The 24,794-nt window shown below is 44.2% G+C and overlaps 11 non-coding genes across 11 annotated transcripts; all 11 read left to right on the top strand.

Moving 5' to 3' along the window:
• The first annotated feature begins 1,162 nt into the window (after positions 1-1,162).
• On the top strand, positions 1,163-1,235 carry trnar-ccu (transfer RNA arginine (anticodon CCU)). The gene has a single exon. It is a non-coding gene; the product is annotated as a tRNA-Arg (tRNA).
• A 348-nt stretch (positions 1,236-1,583) lies between these two features.
• Positions 1,584-1,656, top strand: trnar-ccu (transfer RNA arginine (anticodon CCU)). The gene has a single exon. It is a non-coding gene; the product is annotated as a tRNA-Arg (tRNA).
• A 2,270-nt stretch (positions 1,657-3,926) lies between these two features.
• On the top strand, positions 3,927-3,998 carry trnal-caa (transfer RNA leucine (anticodon CAA)). The gene has a single exon. It is a non-coding gene; the product is annotated as a tRNA-Leu (tRNA).
• Positions 3,999-5,214: 1,216 nt separating this feature from the next.
• Positions 5,215-5,287, top strand: trnar-ccu (transfer RNA arginine (anticodon CCU)). Its single transcript has one exon. It is a non-coding gene; the product is annotated as a tRNA-Arg (tRNA).
• Positions 5,288-5,635: 348 nt separating this feature from the next.
• Positions 5,636-5,708, top strand: trnar-ccu (transfer RNA arginine (anticodon CCU)). Its single transcript has one exon. It is a non-coding gene; the product is annotated as a tRNA-Arg (tRNA).
• Positions 5,709-7,479: 1,771 nt separating this feature from the next.
• On the top strand, positions 7,480-7,552 carry trnar-ccu (transfer RNA arginine (anticodon CCU)). The gene has a single exon. It is a non-coding gene; the product is annotated as a tRNA-Arg (tRNA).
• An 11,275-nt stretch (positions 7,553-18,827) lies between these two features.
• trnar-ccu (transfer RNA arginine (anticodon CCU)) lies at positions 18,828-18,900 on the top strand. The gene has a single exon. It is a non-coding gene; the product is annotated as a tRNA-Arg (tRNA).
• Positions 18,901-20,200: 1,300 nt separating this feature from the next.
• Positions 20,201-20,273, top strand: trnar-ccu (transfer RNA arginine (anticodon CCU)). The gene has a single exon. It is a non-coding gene; the product is annotated as a tRNA-Arg (tRNA).
• Positions 20,274-21,152: 879 nt separating this feature from the next.
• On the top strand, positions 21,153-21,225 carry trnar-ccu (transfer RNA arginine (anticodon CCU)). The gene has a single exon. It is a non-coding gene; the product is annotated as a tRNA-Arg (tRNA).
• A 1,075-nt stretch (positions 21,226-22,300) lies between these two features.
• On the top strand, positions 22,301-22,373 carry trnar-ccu (transfer RNA arginine (anticodon CCU)). The gene has a single exon. It is a non-coding gene; the product is annotated as a tRNA-Arg (tRNA).
• Positions 22,374-23,790: 1,417 nt separating this feature from the next.
• On the top strand, positions 23,791-23,863 carry trnar-ccu (transfer RNA arginine (anticodon CCU)). Its single transcript has one exon. It is a non-coding gene; the product is annotated as a tRNA-Arg (tRNA).
• Positions 23,864-24,794: the final 931 nt, after the last annotated feature.

Here is a 24,794-nt window from a genome sequence, read left to right as displayed (position 1 = left end):
CCTGCTTGTTCGTTCAGAAAATCTGTGAGTTTGTGTGTGTGTGCCCTGTTCAAATGCGTCATTGACTAAGCTACCTGAAGGACAATTAGTAGGGCAAGCGAATTGTGTCCCAGTGGCCTGTCGAAGTAGTCGTTCATCCAGATTACTTTGTGTGCTGGCCTTGTTTAAATGCCAATGATGTTGTTGTCACTAAAGCCAAGGTCTTTCACAGCCCCGGTGGCCTAATGGATAAGGCACTGGCCTCCTAAGACAGGAATTGTGGGTTCGTTTCCGATCTGATGTGTATTACAGCAGAGTGGCGCAGCGGAAGCGTGCTGGGCCCATAACCCAGAGGTCGATGGATTGAAACCATCCTCTGCTAAGAATGCTTTACTTATGGACATGTTTCATCCCAAACAAAGAGCAACTTCCACATCCTGCTTGTTCGTTCAGAAAATCTGTGGGTACTTCTCAATATCCTTCCTCGTCTCCTCGCTCCTCCGTCCTCCATCCTATGACCCGGAAACCAATCAAGCACAGCCATCTTGAAGGACATCTCAATTCTCTAATTGCACCGCGAGGAGTCGAGGATCGAGGAGTGAGGAGGCTTTCAGAGGAGTTATGAGCAAGGATACACAGGTGTATCCTATGCGGAAGTGTTTTATTGACTAAACGTGACGCACGTATACATTCTCCTCCCCCTTGACATGGGTCATAATAATTTGAATTTATACTTTACCTTTGCAGTTTATATAAACCACATATCTCACATATTTCAGGAGGGTATCTTGCTTTATTATTATTCATTATGAATTTCTTAAATAAACAAGCTTCAACAACATAAGGGAAGATCCTTTGAGCGCTACTGATGACGCTGTGAAGTGACATTCGAGTGAGCAAGTATTCCAATGCCAATGATGTTTTTGTCACTTATGTACATGTTTTATCCCAAACAAAGAGCAACTTCCACATCCTGCTTGTTCGTTTCAGAAAATCTGTGAGTTTGTGTGTGTATACCCTGTTCAAATGCGTCATTGACTAAGCTACCTGAAGGACAATTAGTAGGGCAAGCGAATCTTGTCCCAATGGCCTGTCGAAGTAGTCGTTCATCCGGATTACTTTGTGTGCTGGCCTTGTTTAAATGCCAATGATGTTGTTGTCACTAAAGCCAAGGTCTTTCACAGCCCCGGTGGCCTAATGGATAAGGCACTGGCCTCCTAAGCCAGGGATTGTGGGTTCGAGTCCCATCTGGGGTGGTTTACAGCAGAGTGGCGCAGCGGAAGCGTGCTGGGCCCATAACCCAGAGGTCGATGGATCGTAACCATCCTCTCCTAAGACTGCTTTACTTATGTACATGTTTTATCCCAATCAAAGACCAACTTCCACATCCTGCTTGTTCTTTCAGAAAATCTGTGTGTTTGTGTGTGCATGCCCTGTTCAAACTCCTCATTGACTAAGCCACGTGAATGAGATAGACAAATAGTAGGGCAAGCAAATCGTGTCCCAGTGGCCTGTCGAAGTAGTTGTTCATCCGGATTACTTTGTGTGCTGGCCTTGTTTAAATGCCAATGATGTTGTTGTCACTAAAGCCAAGGTCTTTCACAGCCCCGGTGGCCTAATGGATAAGGCACTGGCCTCCTAAGCCAGGGATTGTGGGTTCTAGTCCCATCTGGGGTGGTTTACAGCAGAGTGGCGAAGCGGAAGCGTGCTGGGCCCATAACCCAGAGGTCGATGGATCGAAACCATCCTCTGCTAAGACTGCTTCACTTATGTATATGTTTTATCCCAAACAAAGAGCATCTTCCACATCCTGCTTGTTCGTTCAGAAAATCTGTGAGTTTGTGTGTGTGTGCCCTGTTCAAATGCGTCATTGACTAAGCTACCTGAAGGACAATTAGTAGGGCAAGCGAATCGTGTCCCAGTGGCCTGTTGAAGTAGTCGTTCATCCAGATTACTTTGTGTGCTGGCCTTGTTTAAATGCCAATGATGTTGTTGTCACTAAAGCCAAGGTGTTTCACAGTTTTATCCCAAAAAAAGAGCAACTTCCACATCCTGCTAGTTCGTTCAGAACAATCTGGGTTGGTTTACAGCAGAGTGCCGCAGCGGAGGCGTGCTGGGCCCATGACCCAGAGGTCGATGGATTGAAACCATCCTCTGCTAAGACTGCTTTACTTATGTACATGTTTTATCCCAAACAAAGAGTGAAGTGGTTTTCAATCTTTCCGAAAAATAACTTCGCAGAGATCTTTGATGCCAGAAATAATTAGACTTTATTTTCGAACGCCGTTCCGTTCCATAGAACGGCGCTCTAACGCTCTGGCTCTCCGGCCCACTGGCCCTCTGGCCTTCCAGCGCGCTCCCGAGTATATTTTGGTTCAGAGTTATATACATAAATCTTCTTCCAAAGAAGGTAGCACACCCTATAGATAGTTTTGGGTAAAGGTCTTTTACCATGTGACTTCTCGGAATAGAATTTTCTGCAGCAAACAACATTCAATTCAAGGTCTTTCACATACACAGAGGAAATACAAAGTCACAGACAGAAGAAATAATTGTGTCCAAATATATAGCTAAATTACTTGTTTTCTAAATAATAAAATCTTCAACAAGAGCAACTTCCACATCCTGCTTGTTTGTTCAGACAATCTGTGTTTGCCCTGTTCAAACTCCTCATTGTCTAAGCCACCTGAATGAGATGGACAATTAGTAGGGCAAGCGAATCTTGTCCCAGTGGCCTGTCGAAGTAGTCGTTCATCCGGATTACTTTGTGTGCTGGCCTTGTTTAAATGCCAATGATGTTGTTGTCACTAAAGCCAAAGTAATGGGGGCACATGAACACAGGTCTTTCAGAGCCCCGGTGGCCTAATGGATAAGGCACTGGCCTCCTAAGACAGAAATTGCCTAAGACAACCCAGAGGTCGATAGATCGAAACCATCCTCTGCTAAGACTGCTTTACTTATGTACATGTTTTATCCCAAACAAAGAGCAACTTCCACATCCTGCTTGTTCGTTCAGAAAATCTGTCTGTTTGTGTGTGCATGCCCTGTTCAAACTCCTCATTGACTAAGTCACGTGAATGAGATGGATAATTAGTAGGGCAAGCGAATCGTGTCCCAGTGGCCTGTCTAAGTAATTGTTCATCCGGATTAATTTGTGTGCTGGCCTTGTTTAAATGCCAATGATGTTTTTGTCACTTATGTACATGTTTTATCCCAAACAAAGAGCAACTTCCACATCCTGCTTGTTCGTTTCAGAAAATCTGTGAGTTTGTGTGTGTATACCCTGTTCAAATGCGTCATTGACTAAGCTACCTGAAGGACAATTAGTAGGGCAAGCGAATCTTGTCCCAATGGCCTGTCGAAGTAGTCGTTCATCCGGATTACTTTGTGTGCTGGCCTTGTTTAAATGCCAATGATGTTGTTGTCACTAAAGCCAAGGTCTTTCACAGCCCTGGTGGCCTAATGGATAAGGCACTGGCCTCCTAAGCCAGGGATTGGGGTTCGAGTCCCATCTGGGGTGGTTTACAGCAGAGTGGCGCAGCGGAAGCGTGCTGGGCCCATAACCCAGAGGTCGATGGATCGTAACCATCCTCTGCTAAGACTGCTTTACTTATGTACATGTTTTATCCCAATCAAAGACCAACTTCCACATCCTGCTTGTTCTTTCAGAAAATCTGTGTGTTTGTGTGTGCATGCCCTGTTCAAACTCCTCATTGACTAAGCCACGTGAATGAGATAGACAAATAGTAGGGCAAGCAAATCGTGTCCCAGTGGCCTGTCGAAGTAGTTGTTCATCCGGATTACTTTGTGTGCTGGCCTTGTTTAAATGCCAATGACGTTGTTGTCACTAAAGCCAAGGTCTTTCACAGCCCCGGTGGCCTAATGGATAAGGCACTAGCCTCCTAAGACAGGAATTGTGGGTTCGTTTCCGATCTGATGTGGATTACAGCAGAGTGGCGCAGCGGAAGCGTGCTGGGCCCAAAACCCAGAGGTCGATGGATCGAAACCATCCTCTGCTAAGACTGCTGTACTTATGTACATGTTTTATCCCAAACACAGAGCAACTTCCACATCCTGCTTGTTCGTTCAGAAAATCTGTGAGTTTGTGTGTGTGTGCCCTGTTCAAATGCGTCATTGACTAAGCTACCTGAAGGACAATTAGTAGGGCAAGCGAATTGTGTCCCAGTGGCCTGTCGAAGTAGTCGTTCATCCAGATTACTTTGTGTGCTGGCCTTGTTTAAATGCCAATGATGTTGTTGTCACTAAAGCCAAGGTCTTTCACAGCCCCGGTGGCCTAATGGATAAGGCACTGGCCTCCTAAGACAGGAATTGTGGGTTCGTTTCCGATCTGATGTGTATTACAGCAGAGTGGCGCAGCGGAAGCGTGCTGGGCCCATAACCCAGAGGTCGATGGATTGAAACCATCCTCTGCTAAGAATGCTTTACTTATGGACATGTTTCATCCCAAACAAAGAGCAACTTCCACATCCTGCTTGTTCGTTCAGAAAATCTGTGGGTACTTCTCAATATCCTTCCTCGTCTCCTCGCTCCTCCGTCCTCCATCCTATGACCCGGAAACCAATCAAGCACAGCCATCTTGAAGGACATCTCAATTCTCTAATTGCACCGCGAGGAGTCGAGGATCGAGGAGTGAGGAGGCTTTCAGAGGAGTTATGAGCAAGGATACACAGGTGTATCCTATGCGGAAGTGTTTTATTGACTAAACGTGACGCACGTATACATTCTCCTCCCCCTTGACATGGGTCATAATAATTTGAATTTATACTTTACCTTTGCAGTTTATATAAACCACATATCTCACATATTTCAGGAGGGTATCTTGCTTTATTATTATTCATTATGAATTTCTTAAATAAACAAGCTTCAACAACATAAGGGAAGATCCTTTGAGCGCTACTGATGACGCTGTGAAGTGACATTCGAGTGAGCAAGTATTCCAATGCCAATGATGTTTTTGTCACTTATGTACATGTTTTATCCCAAACAAAGAGCAACTTCCACATCCTGCTTGTTCGTTTCAGAAAATCTGTGAGTTTGTGTGTGTATACCCTGTTCAAATGCGTCATTGACTAAGCTACCTGAAGGACAATTAGTAGGGCAAGCGAATCTTGTCCCAATGGCCTGTCGAAGTAGTCGTTCATCCGGATTACTTTGTGTGCTGGCCTTGTTTAAATGCCAATGATGTTGTTGTCACTAAAGCCAAGGTCTTTCACAGCCCCGGTGGCCTAATGGATAAGGCACTGGCCTCCTAAGCCAGGGATTGTGGGTTCGAGTCCCATCTGGGGTGGTTTACAGCAGAGTGGCGCAGCGGAAGCGTGCTGGGCCCATAACCCAGAGGTCGATGGATCGTAACCATCCTCTCCTAAGACTGCTTTACTTATGTACATGTTTTATCCCAATCAAAGACCAACTTCCACATCCTGCTTGTTCTTTCAGAAAATCTGTGTGTTTGTGTGTGCATGCCCTGTTCAAACTCCTCATTGACTAAGCCACGTGAATGAGATAGACAAATAGTAGGGCAAGCAAATCGTGTCCCAGTGGCCTGTCGAAGTAGTTGTTCATCCGGATTACTTTGTGTGCTGGCCTTGTTTAAATGCCAATGATGTTGTTGTCACTAAAGCCAAGGTCTTTCACAGCCCCGGTGGCCTAATGGATAAGGCACTGGCCTCCTAAGCCAGGGATTGTGGGTTCTAGTCCCATCTGGGGTGGTTTACAGCAGAGTGGCGAAGCGGAAGCGTGCTGGGCCCATAACCCAGAGGTCGATGGATCGAAACCATCCTCTGCTAAGACTGCTTCACTTATGTATATGTTTTATCCCAAACAAAGAGCATCTTCCACATCCTGCTTGTTCGTTCAGAAAATCTGTGAGTTTGTGTGTGTGTGCCCTGTTCAAATGCGTCATTGACTAAGCTACCTGAAGGACAATTAGTAGGGCAAGCGAATCGTGTCCCAGTGGCCTGTTGAAGTAGTCGTTCATCCAGATTACTTTGTGTGCTGGCCTTGTTTAAATGCCAATGATGTTGTTGTCACTAAAGCCAAGGTGTTTCACAGTTTTATCCCAAAAAAAGAGCAACTTCCACATCCTGCTAGTTCGTTCAGAACAATCTGGGTTGGTTTACAGCAGAGTGCCGCAGCGGAGGCGTGCTGGGCCCATGACCCAGAGGTCGATGGATTGAAACCATCCTCTGCTAAGACTGCTTTACTTATGTACATGTTTTATCCCAAACAAAGAGTGAAGTGGTTTTCAATCTTTCCGAAAAATAACTTCGCAGAGATCTTTGATGCCAGAAATAATTAGACTTTATTTTCGAACGCCGTTCCGTTCCATAGAACGGCGCTCTAACGCTCTGGCTCTCCGGCCCACTGGCCCTCTGGCCTTCCAGCGCGCTCCCGAGTATATTTTGGTTCAGAGTTATATACATAAATCTTCTTCCAAAGAAGGTAGCACACCCTATAGATAGTTTTGGGTAAAGGTCTTTTACCATGTGACTTCTCGGAATAGAATTTTCTGCAGCAAACAACATTCAATTCAAGGTCTTTCACATACACAGAGGAAATACAAAGTCACAGACAGAAGAAATAATTGTGTCCAAATATATAGCTAAATTACTTGTTTTCTAAATAATAAAATCTTCAACAAGAGCAACTTCCACATCCTGCTTGTTTGTTCAGACAATCTGTGTTTGCCCTGTTCAAACTCCTCATTGTCTAAGCCACCTGAATGAGATGGACAATTAGTAGGGCAAGCGAATCTTGTCCCAGTGGCCTGTCGAAGTAGTCGTTCATCCGGATTACTTTGTGTGCTGGCCTTGTTTAAATGCCAATGATGTTGTTGTCACTAAAGCCAAAGTAATGGGGGCACATGAACACAGGTCTTTCAGAGCCCCGGTGGCCTAATGGATAAGGCACTGGCCTCCTAAGACAGAAATTGCCTAAGACAACCCAGAGGTCGATAGATCGAAACCATCCTCTGCTAAGACTGCTTTACTTATGTACATGTTTTATCCCAAACAAAGAGCAACTTCCACATCCTGCTTGTTCGTTCAGAAAATCTGTCTGTTTGTGTGTGCATGCCCTGTTCAAACTCCTCATTGACTAAGTCACGTGAATGAGATGGATAATTAGTAGGGCAAGCGAATCGTGTCCCAGTGGCCTGTCTAAGTAATTGTTCATCCGGATTAATTTGTGTGCTGGCCTTGTTTAAATGCCAATGATGTTTTTGTCACTTATGTACATGTTTTATCCCAAACAAAGAGCAACTTCCACATCCTGCTTGTTCGTTTCAGAAAATCTGTGAGTTTGTGTGTGTATACCCTGTTCAAATGCGTCATTGACTAAGCTACCTGAAGGACAATTAGTAGGGCAAGCGAATCTTGTCCCAATGGCCTGTCGAAGTAGTCGTTCATCCGGATTACTTTGTGTGCTGGCCTTGTTTAAATGCCAATGATGTTGTTGTCACTAAAGCCAAGGTCTTTCACAGCCCTGGTGGCCTAATGGATAAGGCACTGGCCTCCTAAGCCAGGGATTGTGGGTTTGAGTCCCATCTGGGGTGGTTTACAGCAGAGTGGCGCAGCGGAAGCGTGCTGGGCCCATAACCCAGCGGTCGATGGATCGTAACCATCCTCTGCTAAGACTGCTTTACTTATGTACATGTTTTATCCCAATCAAAGACCAACTTCCACATCCTGCTTATTCGTTCAGTAAATCTGTGTGTTTGTGTGTGCATGCCCTCTTCAAACTCTTCATTGACTAAGGCACCTGAATGAGATGGACAATTAGTAGGGCAAGCGAATCGTGTCCCAGTGGCCTGTCAGGTAGTTGTTCATCACTAAAGCCAAGGTCTTTCACAGCCCTGGTGGCCTAATGGATAAGGCACTGGCCTCCTAAGACAGGAATTGTGGGTCCGTTTCCGATCTGATGTGGATTAAAGCAGAGTGGCGCAGCGGAAGCGTGCTGGGCCCATAACCCAGAGGTCGATGGATCGAAACCATCCTCTGCTAAGACTGCTTCACATATGTATATGTTTTATCCCAAACAAAGAGCAACTTCCACATCCTGCTTGTTCGTTTCAGAAAATCTGTGAGTTTGTGCGTGTATACCCTGTTCAAATGCGTCACTGACTAAGCTACCTGAAGGACAATTAGTAGGGCAAGCGAATCGTGTCCCAGTGGCCTGTCGAAGTAGTTGTTCATCCGGATTACTTTGTGTGCTGGCCTTGTTTAAATGCCAATGTTGTTGTTGTCACTTAAGCCAAGGTCTTTCTTAGCCCCGGTGGCCTAATGGATAAGGCACTGGCCTCCTAAGACAGGAATTGTGGGTTCGTTTCCGATCTGATGTGGATAACAGCAGAGTGGCGCAGCGGAAGCGTGCTGGGCCCATAACCCAGAGGTCGATGGATCGAAACCATCCTCTGCTAAGAATGCTTCACTTATGGACATGTTTCATCCCAAACAAAGAGCAACTTCCACATCCTGCTTGTTCGTTCAGAAAATCTGTGTGTTTGTGTGTGCATGCCCTGTTCAAACTCCTCATAGACTAAGCCACGTGAATGAGATAGACAAATAGTAGGGCAAGTAAATCGTGTCCCAGTGGCCTGTCGAAGTAGGCAAGGCAAGTTTATTTATATAGCACATTTCATACACAATGGTAATTCAAAGTGCTTTACATAGAAGAAATTAAAATAATCAAAAGAAATCAGAATAATTAAAACAGTTTAGAATAAAAGATAAAATACAGAAATCAGAATAATTAAAACATAAAATAAAATACAGTGCAAACAGTCGGACGAACAGTGGCACAGTGCTCATTCAGTAAATGCACAGTTAAACAGATGTGTTTTGAGTCTGGATTTGAATGTGACTACTGTAGGAGCACATCTGATCTCTTCTGGAAGCTGGTTCCAGCTGCGGCTGGCATAGTAGCTAAAAGCAGACTCGCCGTGCTTCGAGTGAACCCTTGGTATTTCTAGCCGATGTGATCCTAATGATCTGAGTGATCTGTTGGGTTTATATTCACTGAGCATATCTGCAATGTATTGAGGTCCTAGGCCATTGAATGATTTATATACCAGTAATAATACTTTAAAATCAATCCTAAATGTAACTGGCAGCCAGTGTAAAGACCTGAGGACTGGTGTGATGTGTTCATATTTTCTGGTTCTGCTCAGAATCCTAGCAGCAGCGTTCTGTATGAGCTGCAACTGTCTTATGGTCTTTTTGGGAAGGCCAGTGAGAAGTCCATTACAATAATCCACCCTACTGGTGATGAAAGCATGCACAAGTTTTTCTAAGTCTTGACTTGAAACAAAGCATCTAATTCTTGCAATATTTTTCAGGTGATAATATGCTGATTTAGTTATTGCTTTGACATGACTACTGAAACTAAGGTCTGACTCCAGAGACACACCCAGATTCCTGACAATTTTTAGTTGTTTGACCCCTAGACTGAAGGTATGCGTTCACCTTGAGAACTTCATCTTTGTTTCCAAACGCAATGACTTCAGTTTTGTCTTTGTTTAACTGAAGAAAGTTTTGGCACATCCAATTGTTTACTTCATCAATGCATTGGCAAAGGGAGTCAATGGGGCTGTAATCGTTAGGCGATAGGGATAAGTAGAGCTGTGTGTTTCGTCTGCATAGCTATGGTAAGCGATTTGGTTCTTTCTCATTATTTGGCTCATTGGGAGCATGTACAGGTTGAATAGGAGTGGCGCAAGAATTGAGCCTTGAGGGACTCCGCATGTCATGGATGTCCACTCAGACTTATGGTCTCCTATACTCACATAATAACCTCTGCCTCCTAAGTATGACCTGAACCATTTTAGGACTATCCCAGAAAGCCCGACCCAGTTTTCCAGCCTGTCAAGAAGTATTTTGTGATCGACAGTGTCAAATGCAGCACTGAGGTCGAGTAGTACCAGCACTGATAATTTGCCTGTATCAGTATTTAAGCGAATATCATTTATTATCTTTATGAGCGCGGTCTCTGTACTGTGGTGCGGTCGGAAACCAGATTGAAAATGGTCAAAGTATCCATTCGAGCTTAAGAATTTGTTCAGCTGATTGAAGACAACTTTTTCAATGATCTTGCCTATGAAAGGAAGATTTGAGATTGGTCTATAGTTGTTTAATATGGTCTTATCCAGATTGCTCTTTTTCAGGAGGGGCTTGACAACAGCAGTTTTCAGGGAGGTCGGAAAACTCCCAGAGAGAAGTGAGGCATTTACCACTTCTAGGAGATCTGCTTCTAAGCTGTGTAACACATTTTTGAAAAAAGATGTGGGAAGTGCATCAAGGGCGCAGGTTGATGTTTTTAGTTGCTGTACGGTTTCTTCCAAAATTTTGCCATCAATTTCTTCGAAATCAGACATAGTGGCTACTTTCTCGTGCTGTTGTCTGATCTGCCTGACACCAGCGCAACTCAAGGATGAGCTGATCACCTTTCTGATATTATTGATTTTCTCAGAGAAGAAAGAAGCAAACTCACTGCACTTTCTCACTGAGAGCATTTCACTGGGAATCTGGCTTGGGGGGTTTGTCAGTCTCTCTACAGTAGCAAAAAGAGTGCGCGTGTTGTTTATATTGCTGTTTATAATATTCGAGAAAAAAGTCTGTCTAGCTTTGCTTAGTTCCTTATTGAAAGCATGGATGCTGTCTTTGTAGATGTTATAATGGACTACAAGTTTTGTCTTCCGCCACATGCGCTCTGCTTTTCTGCATTGTCTTTTCATATTTTGCACTGCTGTTGAGTTTCTCCAAGGTGCTTTTTGTCTGCCACTCTTCTTCCTGACTTTCACAGGAGCAATATCATCAATTACACTCTTAACTTTTGAGTTAAAAGAATCAAGGAGACAATCAACAGAGTCAGCAGATATGCTTGGTGTTAAAGATATAGCCTTCATAAATAGTACACTAGTGTTCTCATTTAAGCATCTCTTCTTGACAGACACAGATCTAGCTTCAATGGCAAGAGAGATCAATATATCAAAGAAAATACAAAAATGATCAGACAGTGCTACATCCTTAATAACAATTGATGAAATGTTTAGACCCTTACTGTTAAGTAAATCTAGAGTGTGTCCACGATTATGTGTGGCTCCATGTACATGCTGAGTCAGATCAAAAGTTTTTAAAACAGTTTTGATTTCTTTTGCCATATTGTTTTCTGCATTATCTATGTGGATGTTAAAATCTCCAGCAATGGCAAAGCAGTCAAACTCTGAGGAAATTGTTGATAACAGTTCTGTTAAGTTCTCAGCAAAAGCTGGAGAGTATTTTGGAGGCCTGTAAACAATGATAAGTAAAATGCGTGGAGCACCTTTTAACACAATACCCAGATATTCGAAAGACGGGTAATTCCCAAATGACATTTGCTTACATTGATAGACATCTTTATAAAGAGCAGCTAAACCTCCGCCTCTTCTGACAGCTCTGCAGACACTCATAAAAGTAAAGTTAGGAGGGGCTGTTTCATTGAGGACTGTTGCACTGCAACTTTCTTCTAGCCAAGTTTCATTTAGCAACATAAAATCCAGGTTGTATGTGGTTATTAAGTCGTTGACTAAAAGTGATTTATTTTTAAGTGAGCGGATGTTTAAAAGTGCTAACTTAACAGTCTTACTTTTTGTCCCCACAGCAATCTTGGTATGTCGTGTAATAGGCACCAGATTAGATGGGTTTGCTGTACGGCTTTTGAAGGCCTTAGACTTTCTATCATGTAATCGAACAGCAATAGAAAAAGATACAGGCACACTGGGTTCCCGCTTGTTCTGTAAACATTTGAGAAAGTTATTGTTATCATAGCGGGGACCCGACACATATCACTGAGAGCTGGTATCAGTTGTTTTTGGTTCACCTCGAGCCGCCGGAGGAGGGTGTGGGCCCTGGCGCTGTGGCAGAGGCCGAAGAGCTCTCACAGGAGGAGGGGGAGGGCGAGCTGGGCCCGTAGGCTTTGGTGGTTGTGGGGCCTGGCGTTTTTTGGTTGGTATCTGGGGGCTCGCAGCAAAAGAGTGGGATAGTCTAGTTCCAGCATGCACCAGTTGTTCCATTTTCTCTGAGAAGCACAGAAGTGGAGATGCTGGAGAGAGTGATAATGTTTCCGGTGAGAGTGATTTTTGCTCTGGTGTTATTGGAGGCTGTAATATGCTGTCCTGGTTTCCCTGGCTGTTTTCCAGAAAGTCGTCCTTGGGTGCTGTATGTTGGAGCAGTGCTGGTATGTCACAGTCTGTCTGTGGTGAGCTCTGTGGGCAGGGCTCAGCTGAGATTGTGTCCGTGAGCAGAGGTTGTTGTGGCTGAGTGGTGTTATCACTGTCCTTGTGTGATGTGTCAACCGCATGTCCATTCAGGGGCTGAAGTGAAATCCTGTGGTCATTCATACTGTATCCAGGTGTGTGTGTGCCATTCCGGTTGAGTGGATTGGCACACATTGCAGAAGGATGACGGAGGGAGAAGTAGATATTGTCCTTTAGCACTCTTGAACCAAGTTTGTTTGGGTGGTGGCCATCAGTGTTGTGCAAGTTACTTCCAAACTGTAATACATTATATATTACTTGTTACTGTTATTTAAAAGTAATTCATTACCTTACAATATTACTGTCTCAGAATTGTAATGCCTTACATTACTCCTGTATTACTTTTGAGTTACTTTCACCAAAATAACTATACAGGAGTAGAACTTAACATTCTAAAATAAGGCTGTAAGGAAATGCCATATCATATGAAACCGAAATCGCGACACTCAGATCCACGAACCTGCAGAATCGCGACACACCCCTTCCAACTCCCACCGTTATCCTTCCTGTCCAGATCCAATGCTACCACATCTTTAAATTACTATTAGTATTATCTGAAGTTAACTTAACATTATAAAATACGTAGACCTACACCACAAAACTAGTTGAGGATAAATTATTTAAAATTTGGGAATTCCAGCGTTATGGACATGACATTTGCAGTCAAAACTTGAAATATAAATTCTCAGAAAATGCATTAATACCAAAATATTGAAACGTCTGTTTATCCATAGGCTCCTCCCTGAAAGAAGTCCAGACATTAAAAAAATATCAGTCTACACATGCGTTTTATATTTAATATTAGGGAAATAGACAGTCATGCGTGACATAAAAATGTTTAACTAGGAGGCAACGATTATTATTATTATTTTTTTTAATTCTGTGAATTACACTGCGCAAATCGGATGAAGAAGGGTTGGCTCTCCACAGAACATAAAATATTCATTTTATTTTATTTTTCGTGTTCCCATTTATGAGGAAAAAACAATTTTACAGACGTGACAGTTATGGACGCGACCGCTCTGAAGCGGCACTAAAAGACTGCTTTAAAACTTTCACAGAGACCTTACACACACAAAGCCTTTCTTTAAAGTGAATTTCGTTTTGTATTAATTGTATCTTAATTTTAACCAATGTTTCCTCAACCAATTGCCTGGATTTAAGCGCGTGAACTGGAGCGCGTCTCATAAATGAACCGAAACTCAGCGTATAAGTATAGCCTATTCACGGACTTGAAAAATATATCTATATTGAAATGTCTACTTGTAAACAGAACGAAAGAAAACATGCTCTCTGCTTATGAAATGAAATGTGCATTTCTCTCTGGTGCATTCACTAGTAGGCTACTGCGAAGATCGCGAGTCGGCATCGTCAACTTCATCTTGACTTTATTAATAGACAATTAAAATGTCTCCTTGCTATATTTGACATATTCATAATCATTGCTTTTGCCGGTTCTTTGTGACAGCTTTTAGGTGCTTTATCGGCAGCACCGCCGCCCTTACATGAACGCGTCACCACCGCATCAAAAATATTGCGTGATGAAAACATGAAAAATACCAAATAAACATAGCCTAACTGTTTAGAAAGAAAACACAGAACGAATAGCCTAATGCGCATACGTCCATCTCGCGAATGTATAGTCTTCTTCATGCCATCTTTACCATTAGCCGCTTTTTGCACTGGCCAGCGCGAGCACAGAGGCCGAAATCATACCTCACGGCACTCCTGTAAAAAAAAAAAATCGCTATACAAATATATCAGACGCTGCCATTTAGTCTTTATTTACAGACTTGGACACCACACGCGGCTATTGACTGACCACGAACAGGTAATTTAGCCTACTTGCATTTTTCATTCGTTAATGTCTCGCGGTCTTGCTGTTTTTTGTTGTTGTTTGTTTTACAATTAAAACTAAAAGTCTGTTGTAACGCAAGCCTTACTGAACATGTACCGAGTAAAATATTACTGAAAATTGATAAGTAATGCCTTACACTACTGCGTTACAGCAAAAAGTAATATGTTACTGTAATGCATTACTTTTGAAACGCGTTACTCCCAACACTGGTGGCCATCCTGTTGAAACAGTTGCCTCTGACTCCAGAAAAGATTGAAGTTGTCAATAAAGTTCACTCCTTTTATATTGCAGGTTTTTTGCAGCCATGTATTAAGCCCAAGCAACCGTGAAAACCTGTTTGTTCCTCTTGCTGGGAGTGGTCCACTGATGAATGTCTGCACTTTCAGTCTTTTAAGTGTTTCAAAAAGTTCATTGAAATCCTTTTTAAGAAGTTCCGACTGCTCTTTATGAATATCATTCTTCCCCACATGAATGATGAGTCGATTTGCAGTCTTATGTTTCATCAGAATGTTCTGAAGTTCCCTGTTTACATCAGATGTTGTTGCTTGTGGAAGGCAGCACGTTGTTGTATCCCTGCTATTAATGTTTCTGATTACGGAGTCGCCCACTATCAGAGTCCTGGGCTCGGCTGCACTGTGAGCTGAGTGCCGCTGTCTGCTCGACCTTGAGCCCCAGTTAGCATCAGTGTTAGCTACTGGCTGATTCTGTCTGTGTGTGATCACATTCATCAAATTTGGGGATTCCTCATTCATTAATACTTCAAATCTGTTCTCAAGATGTATAGGCGGTGGTAGGAGACCAGTTTTTGCAGTCCTTGTCAGAGCCGTATTTGGGGTAGAGGATGCTACTGCAGTAATATGTGATGCTCGTGACAATCTGATGTCTCGAGTGCCTTTGGGTCTCGCACCCTGTTTGTGCCATCGATTAGTAAAACGATCGGCTTGTTTCTCTACACTCAGTATGGCCTGTCGAGAAGCACTAGATTCATGGGACTCACCGGCTGTATGCTGAGGACGTCCATGACGAAGCTCTGTTGTGTGTTCCGTCTGGTTTGGTGGTCCCGCAATTAACTTTGTTTCAAGAATTGCAATCCTTTGTAAAAGTCTGTGGCAGTTGGAGCAGCAAGTAGATTCCAGAGGAGGCATTTTCTTATCCGTATGAATGTAGGCAGTTTTGTTTTCTCTTCCCCGGAATGTAAGCTTTCAGTGGGAGGCTGGTTGAATAAAATAATTCTGCTTTTTTTTTGTAGTAATCCAAACGTTTGAGCACTGTGCTGATTTGCTGAAGTTAAAATTAGGTGATAAAAGGAGATAAAATATAGAAATATAAAAGCGATAGAGCAAAGCGCGGAGCAGTAAGCGAGAGCGTCCGAACAGTAGCTGAGCAGCAAGTAGTTGTTCATCCGGATTACTTTGTGTGCTGGCCTTGTTTAAATGCCAATGATGTTGTTGTCACTAAAGCCAAGGTCTTTCACAGCCTTGGTGGCCTAATGGATAAGGCACTGGCCTCCTAAGACAGGAATTGTGGGTTCGTTTCCTATCTGATGTGGATTACAGCAGAGTGGCGCAGCGGAAGCGTGCTGGGCCCATAACCCAGAGGTCAATGGATCGAATCCATCCTCTGCTAAGACTGCTTCACTTATGTATATGTTTTATCTCAAATAAAGAGCAACTTCCACATCCTGCTTGTTCGTTCAGTAAATCTGTGTGTTTGTGTTTGCATGCCCTGTTCAAACTCCTCATTGACTAAGGCACCTGAATGAGATGGACAATTAGTAGGGCAAGCGAATCGTGTCCCAGTGGCCTGTCAGGTAGTTGTTCATCCGGATTACTTTGTGTGCTGGCCTTGTTTAAATGCCAATGATGTTGTTGTCACTAAAGCCAAGGTCTTTCACAGCCCCGGTAGCCTAATGGATAAGGCACTGGCCTCCTAAGACAGGAATTGTGGGTCCGTTTCCGATCTGATGTGGATTAAAGCAGAGTGGCGCAGCGGAAGCGTGCTGGGCCCATAACCCAGGGGTCGATGGATCGAAACCATCCTCTGCTAAGACTGCTTCACATATGTATATGTTTTATCCCAAACAAAGAGCAACTTCCACATCCTGCTTGTTCGTTTCAGAAAATCTGTGAGTTTGTGCGTGTATACCCTGTTCAAATGCGTCACTGACTAAGCTACCTGAAGGACAATTAGTAGGGCAAGCGAATCGTGTCCCAGTGGCCTGTCGAAGTAGTTGTTCATCCGGATTACTTTGTGTGCTGGCCTTGTTTAAATGCCAATGTTGTTGTTGTCACTTAAGCCAAGGTCTTTCATAGCCCCGGTGGCCTAATGGATAAGGCACTGGCCTCCTAAGACAGGAATTGTGGGTTCGTTTCCGATCTGATGTGGATAACAGCAGAGTGGCGCAGCGGAAGCGTGCTGGGCCCATAACCCAGAGGACGATGGATCGAAACCATCCTCTGCTAAGAATGCTTCACTTATGGACATGTTTCATCCCAAACAAAGAGCAACTTCCACATCCTGCTTGTTCGTTCAGAAAATCTGTGTGTTTGTGTGTGCATGCCCTGTTCAAACTCCTCATAGACTAAGCCACGTGAATGAGATAGACAAATAGTAGGGCAAGCAAATCATGTCCCAGTGGCCTGTCGAAGTAGTTGTTCATCCGGATTACTTTGTGTGCTGGCCTTGTTTAAATGCCAATGATGTTGTTGTCACTAAAGCCAAGGTCTTTCACAGCCCCGGTGGCCTAATGGATAAGGCACTGGCCTCCTAAGACAGGAATTGTGGGTTCGTTTCCGATCTGATGTGGATTACAGCAGAGTGGCGCAGCGGAAGCGTGCTGGGCCCATAACACAGAGGTCGATGGATCGAATCCATCCTCTGCTAAGACGGCTTCACTTATGTATATGTTTTATCCCAAATAAAGAGCAACTTCCACATCCTGCTTGTTCGTTCAGAAAATCTGTGAGTTTGTGTGTGTGTGCCCTGTTCAAATGCGTCATTGACTAAGCTACCTGAAGGACAATTAGTAGGGCAAGCGAATCGTGTCCCAGTGGCCTGTCGAAGTAGTCGTTCATCCAGATTACTTTGTGTGCTGGCCTTGTTTAAATGCCAATGATGTTGTTGTCACTAAAGCCAAGGTCTTTCACAGTTTTATCCCAAAAAAAGAGCAACTTCCACATCCTGCTAGTTCGTTCAGAACAATCTGGGTTGGTATACAGCAGAGTGCCGCAGCGGAGGCGTGCTGGGCCCATGACCCAGAGGTCGATGGATCGAAACCATCCTCTGCTAAGACTGCTTTACTTATGTACATGTTTTATCCCAAACAAAGAGTGAAGTGGTTTTCAATCTTTCCGAAAAATAACTTCGCAGAGATCTTTGATGCCAGAAATAATTAGACTTTATTTTCGAACGCCGTTCCGTTCCATAGAACGGCGCTCTAACGCTCTGGCTCTCCGGCCCACTGGCCCTCTGGCCTTCCAGCGCGCTCCCGAGTATATTTTGGTTCAGAGTTATATACATAAATCTTCTTCCAAAGAAGGTAGCACACCCTATAGATAGTTTTGGGTAAAGGTCTTTTACCATGTGACTTCTCGGAATAGAATTTTCTGCAGCAAACAACATTCCATTCAAGGTCTTTCACATACACAGAGGAAATACAAAGTCACAGACAGAAGAAATAATTGTGTCCAAATATATAGCTAAATTACTTGTTTTCTAAATAATAAAATCTTCAACAAGAGCAACTTCCACATCCTGCTTTTTTGTTCAGAAAATCTGTGTGTTTGCCCTGTTCAAACTCCTCATTGTCTAAGCCACCTGAATGAGATGGACAATTAGTAGGGCAAGCGAATCTTGTCCCAGTGGCCTGTCAAAGTAGTCGTTCATCCGGATTACTTTGTGTGCTGGCCTTGTTTAAATGCCAATGATGTTGTTGTCACTAAAGCCAAAGTAATGGGGGCACATGAACACAGGTCTTTCAGAGCCCCGGTGGCCTAATGGATAAGGCACTGGCCTCCTAAGACAGAAATTGCCTAAGACAACCCAGAGGTCGATGGATCGAAACCATCCTCTGCTAAGACTGCTTTACTTATGTACATGTTTTATCCCAAACAAAGAGCAACTTCCACATCCTGCTTGTTCGTTCAGAAAATCTCTCTGTTTGTGTGTGCATGCCCTGTTCAAACTCCTCATTGACTAAGTCACGTGAATGAGATGGACAATTAGTAGGGCAAGCGAATCGTGTCCCAGTGGCCTGTCTAAGTAATTGTTCATCCGGATTAATTTGTGTGCTGGCCTTGTTTAAATGCCAATGATGTTTTTGTCACTTATGTACATGTTTTATCCCAAACAAAGAGCAACTTCCACATCCTGCTTGTTCGTTTCAGAAAATCTGTGAGTTTGTGTGTGTATACCCTGTTCAAATGCGTCATTGACTAAGCTACCTGAAGGACAATTAGTAAGGCAAGCGAATCTTATCCCAATGGCCTGTCGAAGTAGTCGTTCATCCTATTACTTTGTGTGCTGGCCTTGTTTGACTAAGCTACCTGAAGGACAATTAGTAGGGCAAGCGAATCGTGTCCCAGTGGCCTGTCGAAGTAGTCGTTCATCCAGATTACTTTGTGTGCTGGCCTTGTTTAAATGCCAATGATGTTGTTGTCACTAAAGCCAAGGTCTTTCACAGCCCCGGTGGCCTAATGGATAAGGCACTGGCCTCCTAAGCCAGGGATTGTGGGTTCGCGTCCCATCTGGGGTGGTTTACAGCAGAGTGGTGCAGCGGAAGCGTGCTGGGCCCATTACCCAGAGGTCGATGGATCGAAACCATCCTCTGCTAAGACTGCTTTACTTATGTACATGTTTTATCCCAATCAAAGACCAACTTCCACATCCTGCTGGTTCGTTCAGAAAATCTGTGTGTTTGTGTCTGCATGCCCTGTTCAAACTCCTCATTGACTAAGGCACCTGAATGAGATGGACAATTAGTAGGGCAAGCGAATCGTGTCCCAGTGGCCTGTCGAAGTAGTTGTTCATCCGGATTACTTTGTGTGCTGGCCTTGTTTAAATGCCAATGATGTTGTTGTCACTAAAGCCAAGGTCTTTCACAGCCCCGGTGGCCTAATGGATAAGGCACTGGCCTCCTAAGACAGGAATTGTGGGTTCGTTTCCGATCTGATGTGTATTACAGCAGAGTGGCGCAGCGGAAGCGTGCTGGGCCCATAACCCAGAGGTCGATGGATCGAAACCATCCTCTGCTAAAAATGCTTTACTTATGGACATGTTTTATCCCAAACAAAGAGCAACTTCCACATCCTGCTTGTTCGTTCAGAAAATCTGTGGGTACTTCTCAATATCCTTCCTCGTCTCCTCGCTCCTCCGTCCTCCATCCTATGACCCGGAAACCAATCAAGCACAGCCATCTTGAAGGACATCTCAATTCTCTAATTGCACCGCGAGGAGTCGAGGATCGAGGAGTGAGGAGGCTTTCAGAGGAGTTATGAGCAAGGATACACAGGTGTATCCTATGCGGAAGTGTTTTATTGACTAAACGTGACGCACGTATACATTCTCCTCCCCCTTGACATCGGTCATAATAATTTGAATTTATACTTTACCTTTGCAGTTTATATAAACCACACATCTCACATATTTCAGGAGGGTATCTTGCTTTATTATTATTCATTATGAATTTCTTAAATAAACAAGCTTCAACAACATAAGGGAAGATCCTTTGAGCGCTACTGATGACGCTGTGGAGTGACATTCGAGTGAGCAAGTATTCCAATGCCAATGATGTTTTTGTCACTTATGTACATGTTTTATCCCAAACAAAGAGCAACTTCCACATCCTGCTTGTTCGTTTCAGAAAATCTGTGAGTTTGTGTGTGTATACCCTGTTCAAATGCGTCATTGACTAAGCTACCTGAAGGACAATTAGTAGGGCAAGCGAATCTTGTCCCAATGGCCTGTCGAAGTAGTCGTTCATCCGGATTACTTTGTGTGCTGGCCTTGTTTAAATGCCAATGATGTTGTTGTCACTAAAGCCAAGGTATTTCACAGCCCCGGTGGCCTAATGGATAAGGCACTGGCCTCCTAAGCCAGGGATTGTGGGTTCGAGTCCCATCTGGGGTGGTTTGCAGCAGAGTGGCGCAGCGGAAGCGTGCTGAGCCCATAACCCAGAGGTCGATGGATCGAAACCATCCTCTGCTAAGACTGCTTCACTTATGTATATGTTTTATCCCAAACAAAGAGCAACTTCCACATCCTGCTTGTTCGTTCAGAAAATCTGTGGGTACTTCTCAATATCCTTCCTCGTCTCCTCGCTCCTCCGTCCTCCATCCTATGACCTGGAAACCAATCAAGCACAGCCATCTTGAAGGACATCTCAATTCTCTAATTGCACCGCGAGGAGTCGAGGATCGAGGAGTGAGGAGGCTTTCAGAGGAGTTATGAGCAAGGATACACAGGTGTATCCTATGCGGAAGTGTTTTATTGACTAAACGTGACGCACGTATACATTCCCCTCCCCCTTGACATCGGTCATAATAATTTGAATTTATACTTTACCTTTGCAGTTTATATAAACCACACATCTCACATATTTCAGGAGGGTATCTTGCTTTATTATTATTCATTATGAATTTCTTAAATAAACAAGCTTCAACAACATAAGGGAAGATCCTTTGAGCGCTACTGATGACGCTGTGAAGTGACATTCGAGTGAGCAAGTATTCCAATGCCAATGATGTTTTTGTCACTTATGTACATGTTTTATCCCAAACAAAGAGCAACTTCCACATCCTGCTTGTTCGTTTCAGAAAATCTGTGAGTTTGTGTGTGTATACCCTGTTCAAATGCGTCATTGACTAAGCTACCTGAAGGACAATTAGTAGGGCAAGCGAATCTTGTCCCAATGGCCTGTCGAAGTAGTCGTTCATCCGGATTACTTTGTGTGCTGGCCTTGTTTAAATGCCAATGATGTTTTTGTCACTAAAGCCAAGGTCTTTCACAGCCCCGGTGGCCTAATGGATAAGGCACTGGCCTCCTAAGCCAGGGATTGTGGGTTCGAGTCCCATCTGGGGTGGTTTACAGCAGAGTGGTGCAGCGGAAGCGTGCTGGGCCCATAACCCAGAGGTCGATGGATCGTAACCATCCTCTGCTAAGACTGCTTTACTTATGTACATGTTTTATCCCAATCAAAGACCAACTTCCACATCCTGCTTGTTCTTTCAGAAAATCTGTGTGTTTGTGTGTGCATGCCCTGTTCAAACTCCTCATAGACTAAGCCACGTGAATGAGATAGACAAATAGTAGGGCAAGCAAATCATGTCCCAGTGGCCTGTCGAAGTAGTTGTTCATCCGGATTACTTTGTGTGCTGGCCTTGTTTAAATGCCAATGATGTTGTTGTCACTAAAGCCAAGGTCTTTCACAGCCCCGGTGGCCTAATGGATAAGGCACTCTTCTCCTAAGACAGGAATTGTGGGTTCGTTTCCGATCTGATGTGGATTACAGCAGAGTGGCGCAGCGGAAGCGTGCTGGGCCCATAACCCAGAGGTCGATGGATCGAAACCATCCTCTGCTAAGACTGCTGTACTTATGTACATGTTTTATCCCAAACACAGAGCAACTTTCACATCCTGCTTGTTCGTTCAGAAAATCTGTGAGTTTGTGTGTGTGTGCCCTGTTCAAATGCGTCATTGACTAAGCTACCTGAAGGACAATTAGTAGGGCAAGCGAATCGTGTCCCAGTGGCCTGTCGAAGTAGTCGTTCATCCAGATTACTTTGTGTGCTGGCCTTGTTTAAATGCCAATGATGTTGTTGTCACTAAAGCCAAGGTCTTTCACAGCCCCGGTGGCCTAATGGATAAGGCACTGGCCTCCTAAGACAGGAATTGTGGGTCCGTTTCCGATCTGATGTGGATTACAGCAGAGTGGCGCAGCGGAAGCGTGCTGGGCCCATAACCCAGAGGTCGATGGATCGAAACCATCCTCTGCTAAGACTGCTGTACTTACGTATATGTTTTGTCCCAAACAAAGAGCAACTTCCACATCCTGCTTGTTCGTTTCAGAAAATCTGTCACTAAACCGGATTACCTTGTGTGCTGGCCTTGTTTAAATGCCAATGATGTTGTTGTCACTAAAGCCAAGGTCTTTCACAGCCCCGGTGGCCTAATGGATAAGGCACTGGCCTCCTAAGACAGAAATTGTGGGTTCGAGTCCCATCTGGGGTGGTTTACAGCAGAGTGGCGCAGCGGAAGCGTCCTGGGCCCATAACCCAGAGGTTGATGGATCGAAACCATCCTCTGCTAAGACTGCTTTACTTACGTACATGTTTTATCCCAAACAAAGAGCAACTTCCACATCCTGCTTGTTCGTTCAGAAAATCTGTCTGTTTGTGTGTGCATGCCCTGTTCAAACTCCTCATTGACTAAGTCACGTGAATGAGATGGACAATTAGTAGGGCAAGCGAATCGTGTCCCAGTGGCCTGTCTAAGTAATTGTTCATCCGGATTAATTTGTGTGCTGGCCTTGTTGAAATGCCAATGATGTTTTTGTCACTTATGTACATGTTTTATCCGAAACAAAGAGCAACTTCCACATCCTGCTTGTTCGTTTCAGAAAATCTGTGAGTTTGTGTGTGTATACCCTGTTCAAATGCGTCATTGACTAAGCTACCTGAAGGACAATTAGTAGGGCAAGCGAATCTTGTCCCAATGGCCTGTCGAAGTAGTCGTTCATCCGGATTACTTTGTGTGCTGGCCTTGTTTAAATGCCAATGATGTTGTTGTCACTAAAGCCAAGGTCTTTCACAGCCCCGGTGGCCTAATGGATAAGGCACTGGCCTCCTAAGACAGGAATTGTGGGTTCGTTTCCGATCTGATGTGGATTACAGCAGAGTGGCGCAGCGGAAGCGTGCTGGGCCCATAACCCAGAGGTCGATGGATCGAAACCATCCTCTGCTAAGACTGCTTTACTTATGGACATGTTTCATCCCAAACAAAGAGCAACTTCCACATCCTGCTTGTTCGTTCAGAAAATCTGTGTGTTTGTGTGTTTATGCCCTGTTCAAACTCCTCATTGACTAAGGCACCTGAATGAGATAGACAAATAGTAGGGCAAGCAAATCGTGTCCCAGTGGCCTGTCGAAGTAGTTGTTCATCCGGATTACTTTGTGTGCTGGCCTTGTTTAAATGCCAATGATGTTGTTGTCACTAAAGCCAAGGTCTTTCACAGCCCCGGTGGCCTAATGGATAAGGCAATGGCCTCCTAAGACAGGAATTGTGGGTTCGTTTCCGATCTGATGTGGATTACAGCAGAGTGGCGCAGTGGAAGTTTGCTGGGCCCATAACCCAGAGGTCGATGGATCGAAACCATCCTCTGCTAAGACTGCTTTACTTATGTACATGTTTTATCCCAAACACAGAGCAACTTCCACATCCTGCTTGTTCGTTCAGAAAATCTGTGAGTTTGTGTGTGTGTGCCCTGTTCAAATGCGTCATTGACTAAGCTACCTGAAGGACAATTAGTAGGGCAAGCGAATCGTGTCCCAGTGGCCTGTCGAAGTAGTCGTTCATCCAGATTACTTTGTGTGCTGGCCTTGTTTAAATGCCAATGATGTTGTTGTCACTAAAGCCAAGGTCTTTCACTGCCCCGGTGGCCTAATGGATAAGGCACTGGCCTCCTAAGCCAGGGATTGTGGGTTCGAGTCCCATCTGGGGTGGTTTACAGCAGAGTGGCGCAGCGGAAGCGTGCTGGGCCCCTAACCCAGAGGTCGATGGATCGAAACCATCCACTGCTTTACTTATGTACATGTTTTATCCCAATCAAAGACCAACTTCCACATCCTGCTTGTTCGTTCAGAAAATCTGTGTGTTTGTGTGTGCATGCCCTGTTCAAACTCCTCATTGACTAAGCCACCTGAATGAGATGGACAATTAGTAGGGCAAGCGAATCGTGTCCCAGTGGCCTTTCGAAGTAGTTTTTCATCCGGATTACTTTGTGTGCTGGCCTTGTTTAAATGCCAATGATGTTGTTGTCACTAAAGCCAAGGTCTTTCACAGCCCCGGTGGCCTAATGGATAAGGCACTGGCCTCCTAAGACAGGAATTGTGGGTTCGTTTCCGATCTGATGTGTATTACAGCAGAGTGGCGCAGCGGAAGCGTGCTGGGCCCATAACCCAGAGGTCGATGGATCGAAACCATCCTCTGCTAAGACTGCTTCACTTATGTATATGTTTTATCCCAAACAAAGAGCAACTTCCACATCCTGCTTGTTCGTTCAGAAAATCTGTGGGTACTTCTCAATATCCTTCCTCGTCTCCTCGCTCCTCCGTCCTCCATCCTATGACCCGGAAACCAATCAAGCACAGCCATCTTGAAGGACATCTCAATTCTCTAATTGCACCGCGAGGAGTCGAGGATCGAGGAGTGAGGAGGCTTTCAGAGGAGTTATGAGCAAGGATACACAGGTGTATCCTATACGGAAGTGTTTTATTGACTAAACGTGACGCACGTATACATTCTCCTCCCCCTTGACATGGGTCATAATAATTTGAATTTATACTTTACCTTTGCAGTTTATATAAACCACACATCTCACATATTTCAGGAGGGTATCTTGCTTTATTATTATTCATTATGAATTTCTTAAAT

Source organism: Siphateles boraxobius, unplaced genomic scaffold, assembly GCF_051911475.1.
Source record: "Siphateles boraxobius isolate OS27281-9 unplaced genomic scaffold, OSU_SipBor_1 39, whole genome shotgun sequence".
NCBI classification, from domain to species: domain Eukaryota; kingdom Metazoa; phylum Chordata; class Actinopteri; order Cypriniformes; family Leuciscidae; genus Siphateles; species Siphateles boraxobius.
Note: the sequence above shows the minus strand (reverse complement) of the source record. Positions and strands in the feature narration are given on the sequence as shown.